Genomic DNA, 14,377 nt, shown 5'->3' with positions numbered 1-14,377 from the left:
ACTTGGGAGAAGTGTATGGTGTTTCCTGAAACATCTAAAAAACAAAGCAACACAGCCTAGGGCACTTCCACTTATGGTCCTATAGCTTAGGGAAATTAAACTCAAAAAGACACAGCCACCCCAAAGTTTTGGATGCCTCTGTTTACAAGAACCTCGTTTACAGTACAAGTTCAACATCGCAGAAAGTGAAAAATGGATAAAGAACTTGTGGTATTTACTTACAAAGCAATATCACTCAGCAATGAAATCTATGTCATCAGGCCCTTAGCAGCACAATGAGTGGATTCAGGTATGATGATTCTAACTGAAATAAGTCACACAGAAAAAGAAACATCATAAGATATCACTAATACACGGAATGTAAACTTGGCTACACAGGAACTGAATTCCAAAACAGAACAGGGTCTCAAATTTAGAAAACCAACTTATGCTTGCTTAAGGGGAAAGGTGAGTTGGGGTGTACATAAAACCAGAGGTGAAATGGGCACAGATAAAGTTCCTTAAGCCAAATATGGAATAGACAAGTGCTACTCCTTGCTCAACGAAATGGACTCAACACCCCATATTAAACGCCTAAGAATGTACCTGACTAGTAAGTATCTTAAAACCTATGGATTGCTATGTCTCCAAAAGAGAATCAAGTGTGTGTACAGGGGCATGAACGCAGCAGTGATAGGATTGGAGAGGTTCGGTGAGCAAATGAAGACCCTTTGAAGTCATATTGCATGGTACCCATTACACGGGTCTCAACTCTCCAGGTTTAAGGTATTCTTCCTTCAGCTAAAACATGCATGTGGAACCCAGAGTATGATCAACCGTGTGAACGGGAGACGTGTTCAAATATGTCTCAGTTTTCCTCCCCTGGTACTCGGGTGCAACATTCCAGACGCTTTACTAACACTCTCCCCACTTGGAGAGTCAGTGCCTTTAACCTCCTGTTTGGCCCAGTTTGCAACTTCTGCGGAAGATGAACAGGAATAGCGAGAACCAATGAGAGACTAGCTGGAGGTGTCTGGACGGGCAAATTTAACTCTCATTTCCCACCAGGAAGAGGAAATAACCAAAGGCTCAGCGTGCCGTGCCGGAACCAGATTAGGGCCTGAAGCCATCCTGCGGTGTTGCGGCCAGCTCACAAGAAAGCGAGTGGAAGAAAGGAGCTCAGGGGCACTGTAATTCACAAACCTGCAGAGTTATAAATGACAGCTATCGTCCAAAAATATACTGAAGTAAGGCTGCCAAGAGGACTTGAAAGCGGGGCAGAATTGCAGGAAACCGATTTCAGGAGGTAGACTGGAATTGCATTGAAAGCATAGGAAAAGAGGCAGAACGTCCACAATGATGCACTTGGCCAAAAAGGGCGTATGCGTTTTTTCCTGAATATATTCAGGAAAAAACGCATACGCCCTTTTTGGCCAACCAAGCAAACTTGCAAAGGAAATCTGCACTACAATGAAGTCTCACTTCCCTCAGGTCAAAAGGGCCATCTGAAAAAAGTGTAAAATCCAGAAAGGCAGGACAGGCCATGGAGAACTTGGAGCCTTGTTATGTTGACGGGCGGGATGTAAATTGCCAACAGACCCGCGGGAGAAGTGTATGGTGTTTCCTGAAACATCTAAAAAACAAAGCAACAGAGCCTAGGGCACTTCCACTTATGGTCCTATAGCTTAGGGAAATTAAAATCAAAAAGACACAGCCACCCCAAAATTTGGGACGGCTGTGTTTACAGGAACCTCTTCTGCAGCACAAGTTAAACATGCCAGAGAGCAAATAATGCATAAAGAAGTTGCGGTACTTACGTACAACAGAATACCTCTCAGCAATGAAAACTATGTCACCAGGCTGTAAAAGCATAATGAGTGGATTGAGGCACGGTGATTCTAAGTGAAAAAAGTCACACAGAAAAAGAAACATCATAAGGTATCACTAATACATGGAATGAGAACTTGGCTACACATGAACTGAATTACAAAACAGAACAGGGTCTCATGTTTAGAAAACCAACTTATGCTTGCTTAAGGGGGAAGGTGAGTAGGGGTGCTGCATAAAACCAGAGTTTGAAATTAGCACAGATACCGTTCCATAAGCCACATATGTAATAACCAAGAGCTACCCCTTGCTCAACAAAATGGACTCAACAATGAGGTATCACCTCACATCTGATTGAATGGGCATCATCAGAATATCTACAAAAAAAAATGCTGGAAAGGGTGTGGAGAAAAGGAACCCTCTTCCACTATTGTTGGGAATATAAATTGATACAGTCACTATGGAGAACAATATGGAGTTTCTTAAGAAACTAACAGTAGAATTACCATATGATACAGCAATCCCAGTTCTGGACATATACCCAGACAAAACCATAAATCAAAAAGAGACATTCACCGCAATGTTCATTGCCTCACTCTTTACAATATCGAGGTAATGGAAGCAACCTAAATGCCCACAGACAGACGAATGCATAAAGCAGTGGTACATATATAAAATGGAATATTACTAAGCCATGAAAAGGAATGAAATTGGGTCATTTGTAGAGACGTCGATGGATCTAGAGACTGTCATACAGAGTGAAGTAAGTCAGAAAGAGAAAAACAAATCTTGTATATTCATGCATATATGTGGAACCTAGAAAAACTGTACAGGTTAACCATTTTGCAAGGCATAAATAGAGCAACAGATGTAGACAACAAACGTATGGACAACAAGGGGGGAAAGCTGTTGGGGGGGTGGTGGTGGGAGGAGTTGAGAGACTGGGATTGGCATGTATACATTTATATGTATAAAATAGATAACCAATAAGAACCTGCTGTATAAAAATATAAAATAAAATTCAAAATTAAAAAGAAATAAAATTTAAAAAATAAAACAGAAAAAACAATTATTCCCTGCACATACATGTATTCATATGAATAAATTATTTCCATGCTTATATCTGTAAATACGAAAAAGAGGAATAAAATCTACCTTGAACCAAAAACGAAAAAGAGAAAAAAAACACAGAACCCACCAGTTCCACAGAGGAAAACCGTATCAGGGCACTTGCTCCAGTTGTAAACAATTCTGAAGTTGGTCAGTGGTGGGGAATCGTCTCCCATTCAGCCAGCAGCCCCCACGCAACAAGCGTCCTCATTGCAAAGCTGGGGCACCGTGCCGAGGCATCTGTGAGTAAACGTGAGATGAGCCCCAGGCCAGTTGCTGCTGAACTATTCCCACCCGTCCCAGGTAAAACACCTGAATATATACAAGGACTTGAAAGCCTAGAGGAAGGGCCATAGAGCCACACGAGTGACAGCATGCCGGCCGACTTGGTGCCTGCAGGCCAGCCAGGATGGTCCTGGCCCTGGGTGCTCTTCTGGCAGATTTCCATTTCCCTGCCTGAGATACCCGTCCTGTCCCTGCCCCCACTGCTTTTTTCCTTCCTCACCTCTGCCCAGGGAGAAATTCCAGCAGCAGGTATGGGTGACACATCCTCTTCTTTAGCAGGTGGCAGCCTGGCAACTGCTGCAGAAAGTCCAGCAGAGCCCCACTCACACTGGGCCACCCACAAAGCCGTGGCCTCTCACTCCCTCCCACCAGCCCAGCCCCGAGACTGCTGACAGGGCAGAGAAAATGGCGTCAGGCACGGCTGCAGGGGCTCTTGCTGCCTGGAGTGGTATTTATATTGATCTCAACCCAGGCACACCTGGGGAGGGCTGGCCGGCACGGTAAGGCTGCCCAGGTCAGCCAATCATCACCCCTCAGGGGCTCACAGTTGCAGAAAATGGAACTTGCTGAACCGGCCAGGTCCAAGGAACAGGTGTGGGCTCCTGAGAGTCAGGATAGACAAGGGGCTGCAGCTTTGGCTTGTTTTCTAATCATTTTATCTGGCCCATGAGTGGGAGACAACTTCAAGAAAACCCTCTCCTAATGAGAGGAACCCAGGAGTCAGGGAGAGGAGGGGTGGGTGGTGGTTGGAGACAGAGGCCTGGTGCCCCGGGTGCAGTGGAAGTCTCTGGAAGACCAGGTGGAGGGAGGCCTCACGGAGTGATGCCCAGTGTCACAGACCTGTCGCAGCTGCTGTTTGTTAGTTCAAGTCCTTCTCTGAGGTGCTCTGTGTCAGCTCTGAGCGACAGGTGAGCTGGGGGTGCTCTGTAATGAGGGCTATGTGCACGGTTCCTGTGTGCCCAGCCCTGCCACGGTACCTGCAAGGGTAGCTCTGTATCCTGGGAGGGGCCTGACCACGAGAGCCCCATGGGCTGGGGTGGGGGTGGGGTACCTGCCCAGGTGAGCTCCATATTCTGGGATTGGTCTGACCACGAGAGCCCCATGGGCTGCTGGGGACCTGGTAAAGGATGTCAGGACAGTCAGTGAAGCCACCGAGGATATACCTCCAGTTGCTCCTAATTCCTACACCCTGCTGGTCATTCTACCAACCACCAGGACATGGTATTCTGTATTAGTCTTCAATGATGCCTTCTTTTGTATTCCATTAGTCCCAGAGTCACAAGAAATTTTGGCTTGTGAGTGGCAGGACTCAACATACAACTAAAACAATACTTCCGGGCCTTCTTGCCCCAAGGGTGCAAAAATTCCCACACCATCTTTGGGGAAAGCTTAGCTAAAGACCTAAAAGTTCTACCTCTGGAAAAGGAAACCCTCCTTCAATATGCAGACGACATTCTGATCGCCAGCCCTACTAAGGAGGCCTCTGAACTACCAAGCCAATAAAGGATAGAAGTTGTCCAAGAAAAAGCTCAAATATCACAGACTGCGGTGAACTGCCTGGGCTTCATTCTCACACAAGGTCAGAGAAGCCCATCCCAGGAAAGGGAAGAAACCATTTTCAGCCTTACCCCTTTCTAAAACTAGAAGACAGCTTAGGGGTTCCTGGGGAGGCCAGGGTTTGCTGCTTCTGGATCCCTAACTACAGTCTACTAGCTGGGCCTCTATATGAAACACTGAAAGGAAAAGATGATGATCCTTTTGAATAGAATCCAGAAGTGGCCTTTCAAGAATGGAAAGAGCAGTCAATTCAGACCCTTGCCCTGGAACTCCCTAATTTAGCTAAACCCTTTGACCTTTACATTCCCGGTGAAAGGTGAATCGCCATTGGAGAATTAGTGCAAAAACTGGGACCACTTGATATGGAACAATGCAAGAATGCCATCCAGGTAGGATAAACTACGGTCACCAAGGGGCTTGGCCCACTGCCACATCTGGCCAAGATACTGGCGGTATCTAAAAACCTGGAAATCAGCAGCCCAAAAGGCCACCTCCCTCCTAAGGGAAAAGGACCCCACGTGGTGATCCTAACCACCAACCATGCCCTGAAGTTGCAGGGTTCGCTCCGTGGGCACACCAACCTCGAGTGAGGAGGCCCTCCAACTCCAACATCCAGAGAGATAACCGGGGGCAACAGGGCACCATGACGACTCGTGTGAACATCACTTGACCTGGAGTTTCTCTCATAAAACAACAAGAGTGTGTCCCAAAAGAGTAGACTACTGCTTGCAGGACTTACTGCACCCAGAGGGGAGCTAATAATCTTGGCGGGGGAACCATATACCACACTGTCACCATAGAAAAGCCTACAGACACCGTGATGATGGTGGCCAATAAGACCGGCTGGACTCCTGTTTACTTCAAAAGGCTGTTGACTCAGTGGCCATCATGGTCCTTGATCACCACTGACCCTGGACTGTCTGGGAGTTGAGTGGGCAGGGCTCTGACACCTGGTGCTGTTTGTACGTTAATTCAGGGGCCTAATTGAAGAAAGCGCAGACTACTGGCCAGAGCATCTAGGCTGGCAGAAACGGTCAGCCTAAGGTGGCGGAACAAATGTGGGGCGGGGTGAGACCGGCCCCCACAGCGTCTCTGCACATCTCTTTCCTGGACCCTTAAAGGTCATTAGAATCTATAACACTTCCAATGCTGGTGCTCAGGTGGACGAGCAGGGAGGCAGGGGTCCTGGGGACAATCAACGTCACCTGGAGGCTGCTGGGGAGAAGCTCTGACCCTCGCCCCCGGGTATGAGGGCTCCCAACTCAGCACTCAGCAGTTACAGAAGAAGGGTCTGCACCCTCAGCACTCCAAGAATGAGGAACAGGACAAAAAGCAGAGGAGGGGTTTGTCCCCAGCAAAGCCCATTAAAAATCCCTGGGAGATAAAAATAGAATCTGGGCAATAAAGTCAAGTCTAACCTTTTTTATCCTTTGTGCTTTGTCTAATTTCATGTGCTCCTAGGGTCCCTCATGCAGAGGTTCCACACCCGGCACTTCAGACCAGATTTCCTAGTGCAGAATGGCTGGGATGACACCTCAGCTCCTGGGGCCCAGTGCAGACTCCGCGATATAGAGACTGAGCTGCAGCCAACCCGGCCCTCGAGAGCTCCGCCGTCTCCCTCCCACTGACTCTGACAGGATCTCTACACAGCAGCCCAGCCCACAGCCCACGGGGTAGTGCATGCTCTCACCTCTCCATTCTCTGATCAAAATATAAAGTTTCCTTTGCTTGTGAACCAAACTCAGTCTCGATCTGTTGGCCCCAATGACACTGGGCAGGGGGACACTTGTTGGGGTCCACTCTGGAGGATCAGTAACAGAAATTGAGACTATTGTAACCTCAATGAACAGATGTGTGAGCCAAACTGTAGTTAACATAGAACAGTGTATAAGGCTCGGGTAAAATAAGATGTTTCTAACACTTCCATTTGATATTTCCATCACTTTATTATAAGCAAGTTCAGTGAAAGGGTTTGTCTTATTTGTCAGGTCAATATTAGAGAAACGAAGTGATTTCTTTCCAAGGATGTACATCTAATAATCTTGGTTAAAGCTTCAATCTTGTTTTAAATGCTTTTCCATTGAAAATGATACCTCTCTTTCAGCTCCCCCATTTCTGAGAAGTATAAAATCTTATAATTTATTATTACCAAAGGGGAAAGGTGGGAGGAGGGATAAATTAACAGTTTGGGATTAACACATACACACTGCTATGTATAAAATAGATCATCAACAAGGAACTACTGTATAGCACAGGGAACTACACTCAACATTTTGCAATAACCTATAAGGGGAAATAATCTGAAAAAGAATAGATATTTTTATTGACATCATCTATCAATGACAGTTAAAGTGTAGCCTAAGCGAAGCTGGTGGTGAGTGCTTCTGACCCTGAAGACTTCAATCATCTAAAGTTTGGACTCTGCCTACTTCCCAAGGCCCTTAATGAACATATGTGTAGCCGTAGCTTAAAAAATTCCCCAGTTTGGGTTTCGGGGAGACACTGATTTTGAAAAAGCCCTGGTGTTCTCCTTACATGAATGGGACTCTTCCTACTGCTAAAACATGTCTGTCACACCCAGAGGATGGTATACCGTCTGATCGGGAAGAGTTTGGAAAAGGCATCTCATCTCCTCATCTCCTGGTGCTCGGGTTCACCCCTCCAGCGTCTTTACTAACAGTCTCCCCACTTGGAGATGTCAACACTGTCAACATCCTGTTGCGTACAGTTTGGAATTTGTCCAGAGGATGAAGCGGAAGGATGAGGAACAATGAGAGACAAGTCCTAGGTGTTCAGACAGGCACATGTCACTCTAATTTCCAATCAGGAAGACGAATTGACCAAAGGCTAGGGTTGCCCATGGAAACAGTATAGGGCTTGAGGAAATCCTGCTGCTTTGTGGCCAGTTCCCATAAACACAAGTTGAACAATGGAACTCAGGGGCAGTAAAATTCACGAAACTGCAGAGTTGAAAATATCCATCACTGAAAAATGTCTTGAGGAAAGTCAGAGAAAAGGACTTGTAAGCAAGGGAGAATGGCAGGAAAGGGATTTGAGGAGGTAGAAAGGACTCGCCATTAAGCACAAGAAAAGGAGCTGAACATTGCCAACATTGCAGTTGGCCAAAAAGGGTGTATGCGTTTTTTTCTGTATATATTCAAGAAAAGGGCATACACTTTTTTAGCCAACCAAACAGGTGGGCACTGGAAGTCAATACTACAAAACATATCACTTCACATCAGTCAGAAGAGCCATCCTCATAAAGCGTAAACAACAGAAATGCAGGACAGGGCAAGGAGAAGAGGGAGCCCTGTGAGACTTATAGTGGAAATGTATATTGCCAACGGCCATTCTGGAGAAGTGTATTGTGTTTACTAAAGCATCTAAAAAATGAGCTACAGAGCATAGGGCACTTGCACTCATGGGCGTATATCTTGGGAAAAACAAAAATCGAGAGGACACAGGCACCCCAATGTTTACCCCCTCTCTGTTTAAAAGATCCCCGACTAGGATATAACTTAAATGTCTCTGGAGGGAAAGAATGGATAGAGATGTGGTACTTAGGTAGAGTGGAATATTATTCAGCCTGGAAATCAATGAAATATGGCCAGTTGTAACAACTCTGGAGGAGTTACATATGATCTTTCTAAGTGACATAATTCAAAAAGAAAAAGACACATATCATAAGATATCACTTAAAGGTGGAATCCAAAATGGCTACACATGAAATAAATTACAAAACAAAAACATAGTCAAATATGTAGAAAACACGCATAAGGCTGCTAAACGGGAAAGGTGGGGAGGGGTGAGGCATCATCCAGGAGGTTGAAATTAGCAAAGATACCATTCCAAATACCAAACTGATAATCAACAAGGCCTACACCGTAGCTAAAAGAACTGCACTCAGCACACTCAAGTCACCGGAAAAGAATATATACGACTGGTAAGAATCTGAAAAAGAATTTACTGATGTCTCTCTGTACGTGAATCAAGTGGATGTACAGCAGCAAGAAACAGAGCTTTGAAAATCAGCTGTAACCAATATAGTAATAAATTGAAAAAAATAAACGACAGAGAGACAGAGAAAACCTCTTACAACTTTTCCTCGGGGACGGTGATGCAACATGGATTGAACACATCTAGACCCACAGCAGGATGAGACATAAGGCTGGAAACTGTTTGCACTAAGAGAAATGTGAGGTTGGGTGAGGAAATGCACACCCTTTAAAGTAATACTACCTGGTACCCATTCAATGGGTCCCAAATCTGCAGGTTCAAGGGATCTTCCTACAGCTAAAACATGCATGGAAAACCCAGAGGACTGTACACCATGTGATCGGGAGATGTGTCTAAAATGCAGCTCATTTATCCTCTCCTGGTGCTCCTGTTCACCATTCCAGCCACGTTACTTAGAATCTCCCCACTTGGAGAATCAGCACATTTCAACTTCTGTTTCACACATTTTGCAAATTGTGAGGAGGATGAACGGGCAGAGGGGGAACCAATGAGAGAATAGTTATAGGGGTTTGGACGGGCACATATAACTCTAATTTCCCATTAAGAATAAGAATTGAAAAAAGGCTCAGCCCGCCTCGCCGGAGCCAAAATAGGGCCTGAAGCAATCCTGCGGGTTTGAGGCCAGCTCACAAAAGAGCAACTTAAAAAATGGAGCTCAGGGTCACTGCAATTCACAAACCTGCAGAGTTATAAATGAAAACTAAAGTCCAAAAATATGTTGAGGTAAGGCAAAGAAGAGGATCTGAATGCAAGACAGAATTGCAAGAAACAGATTTCAAGAGATAGATTGGACTCGTCTTTAAAGCACATGAAAAGTGGCAGAATTTCGACAATGATGCAGTTGGCCCAAAAGGGCGTATGCGTTTTTTCCTGATTATATCCAGGAAAAAACGCATACGCACTTTATGGGCAACGAAGCAAGCAAGCAATGCAAATGTGCACAACAAAGAAGTCTCATTTCCCACCGGTCAAAAGGGCCATCCTAAAAAATTGTAAAAACCAGAAATGCAGGACAGGCCATGAAGAACAAGGAGCCTTTATACGCTGATGGGCAGTGTGTGAACTGCCGAGAGCCACTCTGGAGAAGTGTATGGTGGTTCCTAAATCATCTAAAAAGCAGAGCTACAGAGCATAGGACACTTCCAATCATGGGAGTATATCTAGGGAAGTCTAAAAATCAACAAGACACAAGCACACCACAGTTTAGGGCTACTCTGTTTACAAGAACCTCAACTTCAGTACACCTTAAATATCCCAGGAAAGAGAACAATGGATAAAGAAGATGTGGTACTTATGTACAATGGAATATCTCTTCACCATGAAATCAATGTAATAAGGCTAGTAGAAGGATAAAGAGTGGATTTAGGTCCGATAATACTACTTGAAATAAGTCAAACAGAAAAAGAAACATATCATAAGATATCACTTATAGAGGGAGGGTAAATATGGCTGCACAAGAAATGAATTACAGAACAGAACAGTGTCTCACATTTAGAAAACACACTTATGTCAGCTTAAGGGGAAAGGAGAGGTGGGGTGATGCATAAAACCAGAGTTTGAAATTAGCACAGATACCGTTCAATAAACCAAATAGGTATTAGACAAGATCTACACCTTGCTCAATGAACTGGCCTCAACACACCCTATACACCGCAGAGAAATATATCTGAGTAATAAGAATCTTAAAACCCATGTATTGATATATCTCCATAAGGGAATCAAGTGTGTGCAGAGCGGCACAAACACAGCAGTGAAAATGAGCTAAACCCCATTATAGAAATAAATTTTAAAAACAAAATGCAGAAACAATGAAAGAGAGAAAAATTCTTACAAAATTCGCTCAGGGGCTGTGATGCAACCTGGATTGACCACATATAAACCCACAGCTGGATAAGACATAAGGCTGGACACTTGGGGCTGAGAGGATTGGTGAGCTTTGGTGAGCAACTGCCAAAAGTTTAATGCAATACTTCATGCTACTCATTCCAAGGGTCCCAACAATCCAGGTTGAAGGGAATCTTCCTACAGCTAAACCATGCTTGGGAAACCCAGCGACTGGTATACCATATGATCGGGAAAGGTTTCTAAAACGCACCTCATTTTTCCTCTCCTGGGACTCCGGATCGACATTCCAGCCGCTTTACTAAAAACATCCCCTCATGGAGAGTCAATGCCTTTAAGTTCTGGTATCGCACAGTCTGCAGTTAGTGCGGAGGATGAATGGGAATAGGGGGAACCAGTGAGAAACTAGCTGTAGCGGTTTCAATGGGCACATGTCACTCTAATTTCACATCAGTAAGAAGAATTAACCAAAGGCACAGCAAGGTGCCCCAGAAGAAGAATAGGGCCTGAAGGAATCCTGTGGTTATGAGGCAAGATCACAAAAATAAGAGCTGAAAAATGGAGCTAAGGGCCACTGCAAGTCAAAAACCTGCAGAGTTATAAAGGCCAACTATTTTCAAAAAATATATTGAGGTAAGGCTATGAAGCGGCAATGAAATCAAGGCAGAATTGCAGGAAACCAATTTCAGGAGGTAGACTGGAATTGCACTGAAAACATATGAAGAAAGTCAGAACCTCGACAATGATGCACTTGGCCAAAAAGGGCGTATGCGTTTTTTCCTGAATATATTCAGGAAAAAACGCATACGCCCTTTTTGGCCAACCAAGCAAGCTTGCAAAGGAAATCTGCACTACAATGAAGTCTCACTTCCCCCCGGTCAAAAGGGCCATCTGAAAAGAGTGTAAAATCCAGAAAGGCAGGACAGGCCATGGAGAACTGGGAGCCTTGTTATGCTGATGGACGGGGTGTAAATTGCCAACAGCCACTCGGAAGAAGTGTATGGTGTTTCCTGAAACATCTAAAAAACAAAGCAACAGAGCCTAGGGCACTTCCACTTATGGTCCTATAGCTTAGGGAAATTAAAATCAAAAAGACACAGCCACCCCAAAGTTTGGGACGGCTCTGTTTACAAGAACCTCGTTTATGGTACAAGTTCAATATTGCAGTAAGAGAAAAATGGATAAAGAAGTTGTGGTACTTACGTACAATGCAATATAACTCAGCAATGAAATCTATGTCATCAGGCCCGGAGCAGCATAGTGAGTGGATTCAGGTATGATGATTCTAACTGAAATAAGTCACAGAGAAAAAGAAACATCATAAGATATCACTAATACACGGAATGTAAACTTGGCTACACAGGAACTGGATTACAAAACAGAACAGGGTCTCACATTTAGAAAACCAATTTATGCTTGCTTAAGGGTAAAGGTGAGTTGGGGTGCTGCATAAAACCAGAGATTGAAATGAGCACAGATAAAGTTCCTTAAGCCAAATATGTAATAGACAAGAGCTACTCCTTGCTACACGAAATGGACTCAACACCCCATATTAAACGCCTAACAATGTACCTGACTAGTAAGTATCTTAAAAACTATTGATTGCTAAGTCTCTGAAAGAGAATCAAGCGTGTGTACAGGGGCATAAACGTAGCAGTGATAGGATTGGAGAGGTTCGGTGAGCAAATGAAGACCATTTGAAGTCATATTGCATGGTACCCATTCCACGGGTCTCAACTCTCCAGGTTTAAGGTATTATTCCTTCAGCTAAAACATGCATGTGGAACCCAGAGTATGATCCACCCTAACCCTTCCCCGAAGCCTTACCCTAACCCATTCCCTAGTCCTAACCCGTACGCTAACACTAACCAATGCCCTCACACGTAGGCTCACCCTAAACCGTTTTCGTACCCGCACCTGGACCCTAAAACGTACTAAAACCCTAACCCTAACCCTAGCCCGAACCCTAACTCTAACACTTCCCCGGAGCCTTCCCCTCACCCGTCACCTAATCCTAACCCGAACGCTAACACTAAACCGTGCCCTCACACGTACGCTCCCCCTAAACCATTGTCATACGCTCATCTGGACCCTAAACCGTCCCCGTCACCTACCCCTAACCCTAGACCGAACCCTAACCCTAACCCTTCCCCGAAGCCTTCCCCTCACACGTCCCCTAATCCTAACCCGTACGCTAACACTAACCCGTGCCCTCACACGCACGCTCCACCTGAAACGTTGTCATACCCTCACCTGGACCCTAAACGGTCCCCGTTCCCTAACCCTAAACTTACCCCGAACCCTAACCCTAACCCTTCCCCGGAGCCTTCCCTTCACCCGTCCCCTAATCCTAACCCGTATGCAAACAGTAACCCGTGCTCTCACACGTACGCTCCACCTAAACCGTTGTCGTACCCTCACCTGGGCCCTAAACCGTCCCCGTCCCCTAACAGTAACCCTAGCCTGAACCCTAACACTAAACCTTCCCCGAAGCCTTCCCCTCAACCGTCCCCTATTACTAAGCCGTACACTAACACTAACCCGTGCCCTCACACGTACGCTCCCCCTAAAACGTTGTCGTACATTCACCTGGACCCTAAACAGTCCCCGTCCCCTAACACTAACCCTAGCCCGAACCGTAACCCTAACTCTTCCCCGAAGCCTTCCCCTCACCCGTCCCCTAATCCTAACCAGTACGCTAACACTAACCCGCGCCCTCACACGTACGCTCCCCCTACAGCGTTGTCGTACCCTCCCCTGGAACCTAAACCGTCCCCGTCCCCTAACCGTAAACCTAGCCCGAACCCTAACCCTAACACTTCCCCGAAGCCTGACCCTCCCCCGGCCCCTAATCCTAACCCGTACGCGAACACTAACATGCGCCCTCACACGTACGCTCCCCCTAAAGCGTTGTTGTACCCACCCCGGGACCCTATACCGTCCCCGTCCCCTAACCCTAACCCTAGCCTGAACCCTAACCCTAACCCTTCCCCGAAGCCTGACCCTCACCCGTCCCCTAAATCTAACCCGTACGCTAACACTAACCAGCGCCCTCACACGTACGCTCCTCCTAAAGCATTGTCGTACCCACCGGTGGACCCTAAACCGTCCCCGTCCCCTAACACTAACCCTAGCCCGAACCCTAAACCTAACCCTTCCCCGAAGCCTGACCCTCACCCGTCCCCTTATCCTAACACGTACGCGAACACTAACCCACGCCCTCACAGGTACGCTCCCCCTAAAGCGTTGTCGTACCCTCCCCTGGACCCTAAACCGTCCCCGTCCCCTAACCCTAACCCTAGCCCGAACCCTAACCCTAACACTTCCCCGAAGCCTGACCCTCACCCGTCCCCTAATCCTAACCCGTACGCTAACACTAACCCGCGCGCTCACACCTACGCTCCCCCAATTCGTTGCCGTACCCTCCCATGGACCCTAAACTGTCCCCATCCCCTAACCCTAACCCTAGCCCGAACCCTAACCCTAACCCTTCCCCGAAGCCTGACCCTCACCCGAAACCTGATCCTAACCAGTACGCTAACACTAACCCGCGCCCTCACACGTACACTCCCCCTAAAGCGTTGCCGTACACTCCCCTGGACCCTAAACCGTCCCCGTCCCCTAACCCTAACCCTAGCCCGAACCCTAACCCTAACACTTCCCCGAAGCCTGACCCTCACCCGTCCCCTAATCCTAACCCGTACGCTAACACTAACCCACGCCCTCACACGTACGCTACCCCTAAAGCGTTGTCGTACCC

General features: G+C 46.4%; 1 long non-coding RNA gene across 4 annotated transcripts in view; it reads right to left on the bottom strand.

Moving 5' to 3' along the window:
* Positions 1-14,377, bottom strand: part of LOC307197603 — an 847,911-nt gene that overhangs the window by 4,569 nt on the left and 828,965 nt on the right. Inside the window, exons 4-6 of one of the 4 annotated variants that reach the window (XR_013831463.1) lie at positions 11,821-11,906; positions 3,005-3,156; positions 1,454-1,877 (exon numbers count right to left, since the gene is read on the bottom strand). This is a non-coding gene — a long non-coding RNA (uncharacterized lncRNA). Of the gene's footprint in view, positions 1-1,453; positions 1,878-3,004; positions 3,157-11,820; positions 11,907-14,377 lie in introns of those variants that run through there. The other 3 variants (XR_013831464.1, XR_013831461.1, XR_013831462.1) reach the window with 3 other exon arrangements.

Source organism: Stenella coeruleoalba (assembly GCF_951394435.1).
Source record: "Stenella coeruleoalba genome assembly, chromosome: 15".
Lineage (NCBI taxonomy): Eukaryota > Metazoa > Chordata > Mammalia > Artiodactyla > Delphinidae > Stenella > Stenella coeruleoalba.
Note: the sequence above shows the minus strand (reverse complement) of the source record. Positions and strands in the feature narration are given on the sequence as shown.